This window comes from Parasteatoda tepidariorum, chromosome 2 (genome assembly GCF_043381705.1).
Source record: "Parasteatoda tepidariorum isolate YZ-2023 chromosome 2, CAS_Ptep_4.0, whole genome shotgun sequence".
Lineage (NCBI taxonomy): Eukaryota > Metazoa > Arthropoda > Arachnida > Araneae > Theridiidae > Parasteatoda > Parasteatoda tepidariorum.
The window spans coordinates 25,783,173-25,800,388 of record NC_092205.1 but is presented as its reverse complement, the minus strand read 5'-3'; the positions used below and the strand labels follow the sequence as shown (position 1 = coordinate 25,800,388).

Genomic DNA, 17,216 nt, shown 5'->3' with positions numbered 1-17,216 from the left:
TTTGATTTTGACACCCCTGAGTAGGGCAAACCTGGTAAATATATATGGCATTTAACTAGGCCTAGTACATATTTCGGACATTTACCAAATCGTCTATGTGATTGTCAACACTCACCGGCTGTATATATATATATATACGCTGCGCATAAGCTGCAAGTAAATAGAACTCATAAAATAAGTTCAAAATATCAAACAGAAAACATGGAAGAAATTAAAAAAAAGGGGGGGAAAGAAAAATAATAATAAAAATAACAAGAAACTGGAAAAAAACGCAACTAATCAGTGTAGGAAATCAGTGAATGTATACCGCGCTGTGGAATGTATACCTGTTCATGTAAGTTCATTTGAATTCGATGCTCGCTTTATAGATTTCATTTCATGTTTTATTCTGTTTTTTCTTTTTATTTTATTTTCTGTTTTTACGTGATATTCTTACCTATTGTGTTCTATTTTATTTGTTGCAATTTTTTTGTAAAAATTTTTTGAGTGCTTTTCACACAATTGTATTAATATATTTTGCTTTGGGCTATATTGATGCAATATTAGAGAGCACTCCTTTTTGTGGATATAATCGTGTGAGCTGATGAAAAGATTATATCTTATATTTTTCGAATTTTTATTCATTTTTTCTCCTTTTTTTGGATTTTTTTTCTTCCAGTTTCTTGTTATTTTTATTACTATTTTTCTTTTTCGCCCTTTTTTCATTGTTCTGTAATTTTTCCATGTTTTCCCTACATTTTAAATTTATGTACAATATATACATATTTATATATATATATATGGGTCATTCTCACAAAAACAGTCATTTTCATATCCCCAGTATATTTTATGTTTGTTTTACAACTTACGAAGAAAAAATTTCAGGGAATGCGTCCTTCAGAATGCAGGCTAACAAAAGAATAAAAATAAAATTATTAATTTTTATTTTTTATTTATTTTAGGTAATTAAAATATACCAATATGTCATTCCCTCACTTGTCCCCACTGTTGATTTTAAAAAAGAAAAAAATGTTTCTGAAATAAAAATAAAAAAATTTACAAATTCGTGTTTTTTATTTCAGACTATTGAAATATAGAATTCAGAAAATCAATTTTAAATTTAATTTCTGATAAAAATATTAACACTGCACTATTTTAAACTTTGTCCCTAGTGTTTCGCGCTATTCCCTCACAACAATGTTCTTATCACCTGCAATCTTCTTAGAATAAAAATATTTTAATAAAAACTTTAGCAGTTAGCAACTGGTATTATAGAACAAAATTGCAGTATGTTTCCATCTTTAACTTAAAGAAGCTTTGCTGTGAAATAAATCTGAATGAATCAAACCAGGTAAAATTTTTTACATTTGTCATTCCCTCATGCCGTTTTTTAGAGTAAAATAAAATACAACTTCATCGAGAAAGTGGATAATTATATGTTGCTTTCGTGATGAATATAATGGTATGTGATTGATTTCAGAAATTAATTAGGCCTAACTGTTATTTTTAAATTTTATTAAATTTGTCATTCCCTCACTAGTGTATAAAGTGAGGGAATGATGCTGAAGTGCGGGAATGATTAAAGATGAGTATATAATAAATTTTTTTTTTGTACAATCGTGCCATCCAATTTTATTTCCCTAACCTTTAAAAACTTTTAAGTATATAAAACCCAAATTATAATAAATGTTAGATATACTTAGTATGTTATCATTTTCAAACTTGAGGTAGCTGTAACTTACAGAAAAACATGTATTAAAATAAAATATCATTCCCTTACTTTTTAAACATTGAAATTAATTAATTTATTTAAATGTTAAGTATAATTTATAGGATATATACTTTCTTTATAATGCCATTACATATTTCTATTAATATAAAAAGTTTCAGAGCTTTTTATTCACTTTACTTTTTTGGGATTTTATGAACTGAAAAATGACAGTTTTCGTGAGAATGACCCATATATATATATCCTTCTTATAAAACTTTTCTGAAACATAACGAAATTCATCGTTAATTATTTTAATCCGACTGTTAGTCAATACCTTTTAAAAATGAAGACACCCATTCCTACAAGGGTGATACCGAAGATTACAGCTATAATGATCGTGGCTATTTTCCATCCATAGGGAACAGGTGCTGAAAATAAAATAAAATTTCTTTAAAAATGCATTCCTGTGATATCCTCTGAAAGCAGCAAAGTAGATTTTTCAAATTTTTCCCCATATCCACAAACGCTGCTTTACTCTTGCTTAAATCAAAAATAACACAAATTTATTATTATTATTATTGCTTTTACAAAAGGTGAAGTACCTCATTTGTACAGTACGCAAAATAAAAACTGTTTGTTCATTCCACAAAATATTATAAGCCTCTGAACAGTTTCTGTAACGCAGCAAGTCATGATTTCTTTCAAATACTTTTACTGGGCCTAGAAAGTATGTTTGGTTCCTAATCCTAAGATTGTATTATTTTGCGACTAAAATTTACTCAAACAATTCTTTTGAGAAAATACCATTTTCTACAAGGATCTTAAATCATTTCGAAGATCTTCATTTTCAGTTATTTTGTTTTCTAAGTGATGAAAAATTTTTGCGTAGATATTTCGAAGTTTATTTTAAGGACTTTACTTTGAAAATGCTTGCGTATTAATAATGACCTCACTGTCACCGTCTTGACAACTGATTCTTTTGAAAGTATATTATTTCTTTCAGGTAATTTGGCCTTCTGAAATGAGACCTCATCTAAATATTTCTGAAAAATAAATTCTGATGAGAATTTGTAAGTAGGGGAGAGTTGGACAAAACGGGATACCATTATTCTTTTTATTTACTACAGAAAATCTGCTAAAGAGAGCCACACATTATTTTTTTTATGGCTACATCACTTGTTGAAGCGCAGAAGAACATGTTTTAAACTAATTTTAATGACTGTGAAATAGAAAGAAAGATTATTTTCCAAACTCGTACATATCCCGTTTTAGCATACCTGGGTTGAACGAAACGGGACAGGGTTTACAATGTTTAATTTGTGTAAAACTAACTGAAAAGCATAATTAACTGACAAAAAACTGTAAAGCAAAATTTTTAAAAGTTTTATTCATTTTTTTGCTTCTCACATTTCATTTGATTTATTTATTGCTTCTAGCATTTGTATATAGACTGTTGTTTTATAATTAAGTATAAAAAAATTATGATGCTACACATGTTACTAAAGATTTTATGAATATTCAAACATGAACGCTATTTCGGTAATTTCCACAGTCGTAATGTGTCTGGTGCCCTTAAGAGGAATTTCTTATCAGTCCTTTCTTCAATTTTCTTGGTTCTTTCTTGTAGTTTAATAATCCTTTCTTTTTCTTCCATTTATAATTCACTTTTATATGAAGTTGATGTTATTACTACACTTTTCTTCTTTCTCTTGTCAGCCATTTTTTCGGGGAGCGGTCCTTTTACTTGATGTACAGGTAGAACACACTTTAGAGAGATGGAAAAGGGTAGCTTAGGTCAATAACAAGATAATTCTAATCCTTTCCCCTCTGAGGATGTTGCAGATTGGTCTACTCCTACGATGTCCCTCGAAGATGTTGAAGGTTGCTCTTGGTCTTTGCTCACATCAGTTGACGTTGGGTAATCAATGGTGACAGAGGGTGCAAACAAGTGATCTGCGAAGGTAAGGACTTATGCCAGTTTTGCTAAACCCTTTAACGGTAGTTTCTGCAACAGCTGCTCGTGAGTAGGCTTCGTTGAACAGTTTTGCAACCTATTAAAGTGTAAGTACCTGGATGGTTGAACAGCCACTTTCAAACTTCTCGTGCATAACACGTGTTCAGTGGAGTCATGAAACTGACATCCAGGGGCTGAAGGCGATGAGTTGTATGTGGGGGGGGGGGGGGGGGGGNTGTGGGGGGGGGGGGAAGGTGAGGATGGTTACCTTATTTTCTCTTGCCAAATTTACATTTAGAAGTTCCAAACTTTTGGTGTGACTGTTGTGTCCAACAAGCGGCAACGGCACTGGTTTCTTATATCTAGTGTTGGAAAATTCTACGAACTTTTAAAACCAAACAGTGAAGGTATCTTTAATGATCCTGTCGGTCTTGTGATACACTGCAAATGATCCTGGGAAAGTATCATCCATGAATGTGAGATTTTCCTTCACTCGAGGGAACATAGGAGGGACGAATACTCCAGCTGCACTGATGTCTGTTTCAACAGTAACCAAAGCTCCTCATTCGGCTGAAGACGAGCTACCCACTTGCTTTTTGCCTCTTAGAATCATCACTTTTGAAGGCTTGTGTGGCACAGTTAGAATCTCAGTTTCATCAAAATTATTAATATCACTTGGAGTAATCTTATCTTTACTTAATAGAAAACTGCTGAACTGCAGTGCGATTAAACTCTTTTGCTCGGGCCATACTCGTGGGTTCTGAATTTTGGAGGCTAAGTTCTTTATGTCTGCCAAGAAATCAATACTGCCAACTCTTTCCAGCCGTTTTTTTCCTGTGTTAAAACTATGCTTAATATTGTTTCTCTCAGCTAACTCAAATGCTAGCATTCGTATGTCCGTTAGAGTTATACCAAACAATCTCTCTTCTAGAGCCAATACGTGTTCATGCGTTTATTCTTGTTCAACATTGAATACTGTTTCATATCTGTCCAACTTTTTCACTGCTACCAATTCAGGGATCAATGTATTTGTACAAGACTTTTTTACCTTTCTTTCAATATAGTTATAATAATATAGTAGAAGTAATAATAATAATATAGTAGGGGAGAGGGGGGTCAATTGTAACAGGTTACGATTGTAACAGAGCAAACATTTCGAGTGTCGGGTTCTAGATTTGGTTCCTAGGTGGCGCACAAGGTGTATTTAATAAATCAACATGTATATCCCTGCTGGCAACCATTTTTATGTACTTTTGAAAGAATTACATCACAAAAGATATTTTCATGCTACGTAAGTACTTTTTTGGGTATTAGAATATTATATTGTAACAAAGTAATTTTGTTTAAACAAATAAAAATTATTAACCGAATATGTAAGTGGACACCTTAATTAACATTTAAAAAAAAAAGATTAGTTCCGTTAATTAACTAGCATTGTTTTTAACAAAGGAAGCTGAAATGGCGTCCTGGGGACGATTGTAACAATAAGTAAAGGGACGAATGTAACAGCTGAAAATAAATAATCTTATGTTTACAAGCCATTACTTAACTCTTTAAGAACCACCAATAGTGTCCTATATCATTTACATTATGTTGCATGTGCATTATTTTATTTCTCACCTTTCACAGTATAAATTAAAATTTTTAACCCCTTAAAGTCAAAAGTTTAATTAGGTCTCGGCTCATAATTATTTTTATTCCTAAAATATCCCTACTATTTTGATCAATAAAAAATATATCACAACTATGATAATATGTATAATTAACTATGTTTTAGTTGAATTCATGAACTGTTACAATTGATCCCGAAAGTGGGGACAATTGTAACAAGTGCACGACTGTCAAAAATTGTTAATAACTAATATAATAACATTTAAAATAAGGTATTTATTTTTTTCTTCTAGTAGAGGATAGTCTACTTTACTCGTCTGTCAATTAATACTAATAATATATTGGATTTTTCGTTAGTTAAAAATAGTTAAGTCAAAAATGTTACAATTGACCCCACTCTCCCCTACCTATAATTTCAATATAGTAGAAGTAATGGGCCGACAAAAAATAGGTGGGTAAAACGGGTCATAAAAAAACTTTATACCGTTTTATCCAACTCATAAGTGTCCCGTTTTGTCAAACTCCGACACTTTTTAAAACAAACATGGCTTCTGCCTAAACGTGAAAGGAAAATTAGACAGGCTACACATGAGAATACTCGTTAATAAATGCTTCATCAAATGTAATACTCACCGGAATTGTAATCCCATATATGTAGGCAATTCAATGTAAAAAGCAACGCACGTAAATGCAGAAAATGGCAAATAAAATAAAGTAAAAAAGTTCTGAGACCTACAATTTTCTATCAGCTAGTGATCTTGAGGCAGTGTGAAAGATATAATCACGGTCGAATAACAAGTTTCTGTCGTCGTCCGCTAGATAGCTGGAATAGTCTGATTCCTAGGAGACGTATCCCGTTTAATCCGAATATCCCGTTTTATCCAACTCTCCCCTAATGAAATTCATATTTAATATTGTTTTAAGACTGTTGTTGAACTGCCGACTCGAATTTCAATTAGCCATTCGAAATTCTGCGAAAAAAATCTATCGAAATTCTGCCAATTTTAAACTCTGTAGTTTTGTAATTTTGAACACAATCCAGAAGACATGGGTACTCCTGGATTAAGTATTGGGAGAAATTTTGCCTTCGTAGAGGACTTTTTGATGGAACTAACCCGAACTGCGTTACATTTTAGAGAAAAACCATGAAAGTCTCCCACGGTTAGACTGACGTAAAGGGTACTCTTACTCATAATCCGCTTACCACTGATGCTACTTTACCTCAACACTGTTGTAGGTGCGAGCCGGATACAAAATTGGTGTCACCCAGCTTCGTTGGGATTCGAACCCAGTGCACCTCACTGGGAGGCGAACACTCTATCACCTGAGCCATCACGGCTATCGAAATTCATATTCTGATAATCTTCTACTTTATTTACAATATAAAAATTGTAGATAATTTAAAGATTTTTTAAGAGGTTCAAATTAGAAATACATTCGAAAAAGCTCTTGATTAGTTTTGGCTGAGTTGTGACTCGTTATGAACTATAAATTCTAACTTTTTTGAAAATGATTCTAAAAAAACCCATGAATAATCCTATCTAAACTTTTCTTTCCTTCATACTTTTGTTAATTTTATCAGTAGCTTTTAACAAGTGGTTCACCTTGGCTCTGTGTACTTTTGAAACCAGCTCAAAAGAAAAGTATTTCTTGGATCAAGCACTGAGAAGAATACGCTTTCAAGTTTTGACTTTTTGAATGAAATAAACAAGCCTAAAACCACGAAAACTTCTTTCGTTTTTGCCAATAGCAAAGGAAAACTAATCTATGATCCACCTTATTTTATTTTAGCATTGTGGAAGTGCAAGATGGGAGCAATATACAAATGGTCCTGTTGAAGTTAAGGATTTCAGCATAGCCTCATTAGTCTATGAGTGCTTTATTGACACAGCAATTGCGTTCTTTTAAAATTAATTTTCAAAAATTTCCATAGTGATCTTTTTAAAATGTCAGTGAAATTTAAAAATAGAAAAGTGCTTTAGTGTCGATCAAGTAGCCTAACGGCAAGCACGGAAGCAGCAATTTCAGGAAGGAAGTGCTTTGTAATTCCAGGTATGGAAACAAACACCAACACACTGAAATCTTTTACAATTCTCTGTCTGTAAAGTACTAAAATAGTTTTTAAGGCGTCAACAAAACCAAGGATATCTATGGAATATTATTGTATATTTAATTATAAATTCAGTAAGTAGGAAAATTAGAAATAAAAATAGATTTTCTTACTGTGGCATGCTTCACCTATTTGAGTTTTTCCCGGTTCGCAACCACACAATTTTTTACCGTTTATAATAACACACGCGATGGAACCTGATCCACAATCACAAGTGATTATATCTGAAAAAAAGAAGATGCATGAGCAAGGTGTTCCTTAATCGAAGCACTTAATATATATTTTTATGATTCTTGTCAAACATAAAATTAAAAAAAAAGATATAGACAATAGGCATTTCATTTAATATTTAAAAGAAGAACATACGGTGCCAATCCGACTTTTCTTAGGCGAAAAATGTTAATTCCTGCCTAAGGAAACTTAACGAGAGAATAANTTCCAGGTATGGAAACAAACACCAACACACTGAAACCTTTTACAATTCTCTGTCTGTAAAGTACTAAAATAGTTTTTAAGGCGTCAACAAAACCAAGAATATTCATGCAATATTATTGTATATTTAATTATAAATTCAGTAAACAGGAAAATTAGAAATAAAAAATAGATTTTCTTACTGTGGCATGCTTCACCTATTTGAGTTTTTCCCGGTTCGCAACCACACAATTTTTTACCGTTTATAATAACACACGCGATGGAACCTGATCCACAATCACAAGTGATTATATCTGAAAAAAAGAAGATGTATGAGCAAGGTGTTCCTTTATAGAAGTACTTAATATATATTTTTATGATACTTGTCAAAAATGAAATTAAAAAAAAAAGATATAGACAATGGGCATTACATTCATTATTTAAAAGAAGAACATACGGTACCAATTCGACTTTTCTTCGGCGCAAGGAATTATAAAAAGTAGAACAGAAATTGTAATGACAAAATAAGTAAACAAAATACATAATAATTAATGCTAAGTGTAATTAAGTTTCTTACTATAACTTAGAAAAAACCAACCATAAAAAAATGCCATCATTACGCTTAGCCAATCAGAAGATATCGTATGTGCTACTCTTGGTTCCCACGTATCACAATGCTGATGCAAAATATCTATAATGTTTGAGGGATCATGGCTGAATATCCATTTAAAATCGAATTAATCATGCGAGGTGGCCCGATGATAAACAATCAGTAAAAATTGAAACAGAAATAATCGAATTTTTAAATTTGATGGTGGTCTAGTTTCTTCGGTTGTTATCACACTATGTAAAAAATGGATACTCAAATTTCACAAACCTTTCCTCGTTTTTGACGAAATCGTTGCCTGGTACATGCTCCGAGTGAACATTTCATCAAAATGATTAAGTAACGCTCGTCACTTCTTCGAGGAAACGAATTTCGTCAAACGAAAAGAAACATTTCGTCATTCTATAGTCGGTTCAACGAGAACTGTTAGTGGAAGTAAACATAAAGGCTGCTGTTTGATCGCCAACGTTTGCCACTTCAACGGTTTCTTCGCTGAATGGGCGATTTCGTTTGAATCGACAGAGCTTTCCCTTTTATAGAAAAACGAAAACAATATTCAGTTTTCGATACCTTAAAATTAGGTAAGAAAGTGCAAAATTAAAATATTTACCTGAAAATACGTTTCTAATTGTTTCAATAAGCACATAATTTTATTTTGAGAATAGTTTTAATGTATTTTTTCTTAAAGTTAAAATTAAATTAGTTTTAATATATTTTGCATAAATATCTATGAAAAACATAACTTTTAGGATTCCATCGTAAAAGTCGTATAGAATTGAAAGAATATGTTAAAAAAATACTCTTTATTTTCATAATTACAATTTTTTTTAAAAATTTATTAATAGTTAAATAATATTTAAAATAGTTTTATGTTTCACCGATTGATTTAAAAATATATTTGAAGGAACTTCATTTATTTCTATTTTTAAACTGTTATCTTTATTTTTCTATGGGAAGCATTACGAAAATAATTACACTAAAAGAAACTTGGAACTTTTTTATATGTCTCACAAATTCTTTAGTTAAGAAAAATATACCCACTTAATCTATAAAAAAAAGCAGTTTGCAAGCTTCTAATTCAATAGGCTTTTGAAAATGGAATGAAGTAATCAAAATTTTTTAATTTTAAGTAGCATTTGAATTTTTGTAATTAATTAACAACTGTACCGAAAGCAAAAATAATTATATTAAACTACGCAGAAAGGAACAAAATTTTAAGAATTACTGTATTAACGATGGATTAATCATAATTAATCATGGATAATAACGAATAATTATATCATTAAAAAGTAAAAATGAAACTAGGTAGGTTTTTGATGTTTGAAGTCTAATTTTTTTAACAGGGAATAAAATGTAGTTCTTTTAAAGTTTGGTAAATCAGAATCATCGTTCACAGCTTTGAGAACTTTGTTTATTGTCGGAATTCCGTTACGGCGGAAAAAATCATGAACTTTTCTTCTTATAGCATTTTCGTCGAAATTGTCAATGACATCCAAAAAAGTTTTACGTGATTTAGTCCTCTTCAGTGACTGTAATATACCGTCCCTTTTATACTCCTTAATAATTCCTTTTATATTCTTTAAAAACAGAAGCTGCGCTATCTCCGCATGGTCAGCCGCATCAATGATTGGAACATCTGGTTTTGAATGCACTTCTGTTTTATAAATGTTCAATATTATTTCCTTCTCAGCTTTACTCATGCAAGATTTCTTCTGCCTTTTTTTAGGAGGACTTAAAACCATCACTTTATTTTCCATATTGCTCATGAAACACCTACAAAAAGACACCACGGCGAAACAAACAACCCTTTAAGACAGCGTTTCCCAAAGTGTGGTACACGTACCCCCATGGGTACGGTAGCAGTTTAGCGTCGTTACGCGTTCATATGCGATATATCTTGCAGCAAACAAAAATTTCAAAAAAGTTTATTTAAAAACAAAGCTAGCCATGAAAATTTACGATTACGCATTTTTTTATTGGATATTTTTTGCAGAGTTAACAACAGCCAGTTGTGGTTTTTAACTTTTGTGCAGTTTGTTTATAGTAAAAAATACATTCATTTTTTATTAATGGTACACAGCGTTACGAAAAATTTAGAAAGGGTACACAAAAGACATAAGTTTGGGAAGAAATTTGTAAGAATAACATATATAAGAAAGAAAATAAATAGAATAAAAGTTTTTAAGAAATAAAATTTTTTGCTCTAAAAAATAAAAGTTTTTGCTCTAAGAAATAAAAGTTTTTGCTTGACTGATATGCGCGATTTGTCATTATTCCGGCACCAAGCAGACAACGGTATTGCGCCAAATAGCACTCCGCTTTGTTTACTTTCACTATCAGTTCTCGTTGAACAGACTATAGTTAAGAATTCTAGTCGAGTCCACGCTAGTCGAGGAGGCTCTGAGTTGAGGAAGCGTTTTCGTCATATATTTGAAAGTTCGTGTTTCGTCCCAAGTCACGTGGTTTGATGACGAAATTATTCTCAANCAGGTAACATCCACTTTCGCACTGAACTGTTTGGGACAATTGGCGTATCTGTAAAATTTGTTACAATACAGTAATGATTCATTGACTTACCGGTTCGGAGACGGAGTAACTCATCGGAGATGCCATTCTGACTAACATTGGTGACCGCTTCAACAGGAACATCAGAGACGACGACCGATTTTGCAGAAACTGTTATAAGTAGGTTGATACTCAAGAAGAAGGAGAAAAGCAAAAAGTAGGATGCCATGTTTCTTCTCTCAAGCCTTTTCCCACAATGATCTCGTACTTTTTTTCTTTTCTTAAAAAAAAACTATTCCTGCTGTATATTACAGAAGATAAACTCCTTTTATCCTTTTCTTATTGTGCAAAGATTGAAATATAAGAATTGAACAATGGATAAGAATGATAAGTTATCGCCTTTACCAAATTATTCTTTATCACTTGAGTGTGAAGAGTAGTTTCAAAACAACACAGAAATTAGAATATTGCTTGAGGTTTTGTTGATCTATTTTATTGTTATGTGTAAAATTTATGAACCGAATAATTGCTAAGGTTAACAGAAATACATTTTATCAGTTTACAATTTGTTTTAAATTTTAATTGCACGCCGAACACTTTATGCTATTCTATTTTAAAATCAGTGTGAAAAGGCGACTCACCTTTGGACTTGCAACTATCGATGTTTAACTCGGTAACCTTGTAAATTTGAGGTTCACCAGGAAGCGAAAGAACCTTTAACTCTTTGACTCATAGGGGACACCAGTGTCCCTTCCATATATTTTTTTCTAATTATAAGCAAAAATATAATTTGATATTTTTTAATTATAAAAAAAACAGTACCATAGTTACTAAATAATAGTTGTACTAACAGTAAAATACTTATACTAAAATACTTATACTAAAATCCAAAATCGGAAAAAATTAGTTTGAATTTCATTTTCATTCATATTTAAAAATTTATCTGAAACTGGTTTGAAAAATTAAAGAAATTTCAATAATGGATAACATTTCTCATAGATCTTAATAAATGAAAATGAGATCAAATTTTAAAATTTATTGTTTGAAAGTGAGGTTTGTTTGGAAACTTTTGCCTTAAGGAGCAAAAAAAAGATACCGGTATTTCATGCTGTATTTCAGAACCATAAGTCATTAAAATGCAAAAATATAATATTTTCTCTTATTTTAACTTTAAGTAATACAAAATAATGAAAGAAGTAAGAAAAGTATGCTTAACGCTAGATTGCCTAAGGAAGTCATTTTGACTGCTTTTAATTTCAATTAAAAAAGCCATGATGCATATAATGACGCAATTTCTTAGAATTTTGTACAGCATATTATTTCTTTATTGTTAATATATACTAATAACTTGTTATGTAACAGTAAATAATGTTAAAAATTAATTTTAAACAAATTTCTTTACACATTAGTTATTCTTTCACAATCCAGTCATTTTGACTGCTTTTGGGCAATATACTAAGTTTCAGTCTTTCTAGTGTTAAAGAAAGTTTACGTCAAAGGGATAAGAATAAGGAGTTAAAACCTTCACGGGTGACTTTTTGATGGACCTCTTCCGCATTTGCGTTACATTTTGATATCTTTCCCACTATTAAGCAGACGGTAAGATGATTCAAACCAATAATTTATCTGCCACTTGGGTTACTCACTGTCTAAAATGTGGTTAATGCGGACTGGGAGCGGAATTCGAATAGACCAACCATTGCCAGGACTCGAACCTGGATCACCTTTCTCATTGGGAAGTGAACGCTCAAACCCCTGAACTTCACTCACAATTAATATAAAAGAACTTAAATTTATGTACTAATTTAATAATCTTGAGTGATATTTTAACCTAATTTATATTTCAGCATTCACGCTCCTCCCACCATCATGACACGTATTTCCTAAATAGGTTTTAATAAAATGTGAATGAGTGTTAATATAAAATCATATTGTAACTTGCGTAAGGTTTCTGCTTTTATTTTAGATATTTTTTTTAATTAGAAAGAAAAACAATCATAACAAGTGCACATTAAGACCAAAGATTGACTGAAGTTATTTAACAATAAAATTAATGGAGCATGTTGTATTTATACTAAGTTGCAGACATTTTCGCTGTTATTAAAAATAATATTATAAAAACAATATTAATAATATTATAAAAAGCACAATTAAAGAGCAAAAAATAATATGAAAGTGAAAAATATAATTGACATTTAGGTATTTCATTGTAGAAAACGAAACAAATGCACACTTTTATTGAAATCAAGCGATGCATTTGTATGAAATTAAAGTTGAATTATTAAGTAAAATAACATTTAAAAAAACGAACAATATTTTTTTGGTCAAGGCGAATTCTTATTACATTCATGTCATTTTCGTACAAATTTAACTTTTCAACCAATTAAATTGGAGATAAATATCAGAAAATGATCAATTTCATCATTACCAGTGCAGTATTTACACTCTTTGTAAAAAAGATAGGCGTATCAAGGTTAAGTGATTTTTCCACGTCCCACACAATTCTCCTCACCATTATTATGGTTTTAGTATATCCAAAGCCTCCTAGAGAAGTGGGGCCATTTCTCTAGGAGGCTTTGGTATATCTCGCTCTTCCCCTACGCCAGTTTAACCCTACTGTATTTGTTGAAACGTACTATCTTTGGAAAAACCATGGTACCGGAGAGGGAAAAATTGTGTTGAGTGAGAAAAATCTGAGACGTCTGTTCTATTTATAAAGAATACAAATACTTATGACTCACTTAAAAAATGAGTCATGTTGTTTCACTATTTTTTTCAATAACTTAAGGTGTTGTACTGAAAATTTCGTTTAATATTAGAAACTTAGAAATAAATGAAAATTAAAAACATGATGTTATGGGTGTTTACTGTAAATTGCAGTAAGTGTAACTGACAACAAAAGTTACTTTATAATTAATTCTTTTTTGACTAATTTTTTTAATCGAAAGTCAAACGCATTTAAACTTTGCAATTATCACATCCATAACGATGAAATTTTGTTTAAACACAAAATAAATTTAAAAAAAAATTATAAAATTAAAAAAAAAAATTAAAGATAGCAACAAAAAATATCAAATTAGAAATTGAGTTTTATCAAATTCCTCGTCAGTGTGGTCTTGTAAATATTGGGCAACTATAAGTACCTTTAAATTTTGATTTAGGAATTTGTCCGAAATTGGGATATTAAACGATCTTTCATCGTCTTACATAGTTAGAATTCTAATCACAGCTTTTAAGTCTTTTGCTAAATAATTCAACGCTGCTCTTCATCTATCGACTTAGACTTTTGTGAATCATCCCACGTTTTGAAAAATTTCAATAATTTAGGTTACGATATTTATCGCATTCTTTTATTTTCCATTGTTTGGAATTACTTTTAATTTAATTTCTGCATTTACTATAGATTTCCCACCCAATCCTCAACACTTTTTTCTTATCTTCCTTATATTATTATCTGGTTCAAGCTTGTTACTTTTCTTCCACTGGCTAAACTTCTTATTTTTTCCTGCATTGCAGCTTTTTTTTGTCTCATTTCCTATTCAACTGTCATTTTGTGTTTAGACACTGAGATAAGTTTTTGCTTATAGAATTGTACAAATTTATAGAATTATATGTCCATTTCAAAACCTTTATTTGTATTTAAACCCGTAGATTCGATTTATTTATACGTAGCACAAATCCTAACTTATTCTCTTTTGAACTAAGATGAGATTTGAGAACTCTATCTAACCGGGAAAAGATCGATATTTAGATTAGATAGCAAGGTTAAACTCTCTCAGACAAAACAGCGATTTAATAAAAATAGGGATGAAAATTATTAACTTTAGTTTAATCAGTGTGGGAGAGTATTTAAGAAACACATATCTTCTATGTTAACGACAGGAAAAAAAAACCTTTTGTAAAGAATTTTTTTGCTATTTGCAATATTACTCGTAACAGATTAAGCACTTGCGCAACAAGTAAGGAAAGCGTTTCAGAATTTTTTTTCTTTGTTAAGATGGGGCATGTAGTAAATATTATAAGGTTTCTTAAACTGTACTGACAATTATGAATTTTTTCTACATTTTTTGAGAAAGATAGAGGTGTGAGAGTGTCTAGAACCACCATTTACGAATAGGTAAAAAAATTTGCCGAGGTATAGTTTGTCTACGGTAAGAACTCCCCCCTGTAAAAGTCTGAGGCCGTCTNCTGCCACACGGCGTGGCATAGACCGATAAAGCTCCCGGATGGTCTCTTGCGGTATTTCCTGCCAAATTCGATCCAATTGTCGAACGAGGTCATCAACATTCCATGCCAGATGCATTTGATTTCCCATCATATCCCAGACAAGCTCGATGGGAGAGAGATCTGTTGATCTGGCAGGCCAAGGAAAAGTTTGAAAAGCTTGCAGACAGTTCATAGCAACACGTGCCGTATGTGGTCTGGCATTGTCCTGCTAAAAAACCAGCCCAGGGAGCTGCAAAAGGAACGGTGGCAAAACAGGTGTTAGGATGTCGTCGACGTAAGTGCAGTAAGTGTACCTCTAATGACGACCAAAGGGGTCCGGCTGTCAAAGGAAATGGCACCCCAGACCATAATGCCTTGTTGAGCGCCGGTGTGGCGTGCAATAGCGAAGGCAGGATCCCCCCTCTGCCCTGTGCGTCTCCAAACACGTCTTAGGTGAACGTCAGGACACAGGTGGAAACGGGATTCTTCGCTAAAGATTATACGTCCCCAGTCGGCATCATTCCAGCCTGATCTATTCAAAACATTTATGCATACGAAATTTCAAAGCAATCGGATGTTTGCTTCTTGGTGCATCGATTTTTTTTTGTTATACAGTGTATTTCATTAGTATGCTTTTGGGGCTGATAATGAAAATTAAACCTGTTGTAAAATCACAAAAAAAAAAAAAAAAAAAAAAAAAAAAAAAAAAAAAAAAAAACTAAAGGAGTAGTGAAAAGTGATTATTTGTTACATCTTACAAGTTATTATATCTGTTAATCAAACGGGTTTTTAATAATGTTTATCTCATCTTCCAAACTAGTGATTCCAAAGAATAGTATATCATTTTGGTTTTTTTCCAGCGATTTTGTTTCATTCAATTTTTTTTCATTTTTTTCATGTGAGTTAAGATACTTTTTGAAAGCAGTGCATTTTTTCTCTTTCCAATACCCTTATTTTCCACTTTGATATTTTACCTAAAAATTCTGAAACTTTAAACCATCGATTTTATTTCTGTGAACTACAATATAGCATCTAGTATTATAATAAAATATTTTAAAGTTGTACAATAAAGAGTAGCATAATATATAATAAATAAAATTGAAATATTGCAACTAAGTGTATTTTATTGCTTTAAATGCATTTTATTACCTTGTACGTAATGAAAGAAGAAAAAAAAAACATTTTTTTCAAGAGCTGAAAAAACTACGAATTCCGAAAGAAGACCACATAAAATTTCAATAAATGCTCATTGTGTAATAAATATTCAATATCTTTGATGATTTTTAATTGTCCAGTAATCTTTTCAATGCAAACAATGTAATCTCTTCCATCAAAGCAATCTCTTCGTTTACTATTGCCTGCTAAAAAATAGAAAATGGAATTTGAAACATATTTGCAATATGATATATACTTTATAAAATACATATAATACTATTTTATACATCATTTATTTCTTTGTCTATTTATATGTTCTACCAAATTAAACAAAAAAGTATGTGGACATATTGAGAACTAAATTCGAATTAAAACCCTATAAATAATAGTTTTGATATGAACAAGTTTAAAATTTATTTCCACAAGTTAAACCTTCAATGACTTAGGACAAATGAGTTTCAGGAACATGATTCATTATGGCTCTAAAAATAATCCACTTTAACACGTTGAATACCGTGGGGGTCACCGGTTACCGGCGCTGAGTTTGATCGTAGCGCCACAGGGGTCACAGGTGACCGACAAAGGCAAGATTATTAGAAACACATAATTCGAGTAAATTTTTAATACTTTTAATTTTTTTATATTATTATCGTTACTAAAATTGTTTGAAGAAATTAATGCAATACATATTGAGAAAATCATTTTGGCCAGACGAACAGGATAAAAAAAAAATAAAAAATTAAATAAATAAAAAAAAAAAATTAAATGCTGTTATGAAGTTTATAATCTAGTACTACAGTTAAACTTATGAATACCTTTTGAAAACGAAGAATCCAAATCCTACAAGGGTGATAATGAAAAGTACAATTAGGATGATGCCGCCTGTTCTCCATCCAGCAGAAACAACAACTGGAAACAAAAAAGAAATTTTTAGTGAAATTACTCGTCATAAGATGATTTGAATTTT

At 31.2% G+C, this 17,216-nt stretch overlaps 1 protein-coding gene and 1 long non-coding RNA gene across 2 annotated transcripts in view; one reads left to right on the top strand and one right to left on the bottom strand.

Annotated features, from left to right (window-relative positions):
- The first annotated feature begins 1,013 nt into the window (after nucleotides 1-1,013).
- Nucleotides 1,014-17,216, top strand: part of LOC107456201 (cuticle protein 14-like) — a 206,301-nt gene continuing 190,098 nt past the window's right edge. The window contains exon 1 of the mRNA XM_071177335.1: nucleotides 1,014-1,330. The gene's annotated coding sequence lies outside the window, so the exon portion shown is untranslated. The remainder of the gene's footprint in view (nucleotides 1,331-17,216) is intronic.
- LOC107447789 (uncharacterized) overlaps nucleotides 16,201-17,216 on the bottom strand; it is a 10,111-nt gene continuing 9,095 nt past the window's right edge. Inside the window, exons 3-4 of the long non-coding RNA XR_006226685.2 lie at nucleotides 17,065-17,158; nucleotides 16,201-16,455 (exon numbers count right to left, since the gene is read on the bottom strand). This is a non-coding gene — a long non-coding RNA (uncharacterized lncRNA). The remainder of the gene's footprint in view (nucleotides 16,456-17,064; nucleotides 17,159-17,216) is intronic.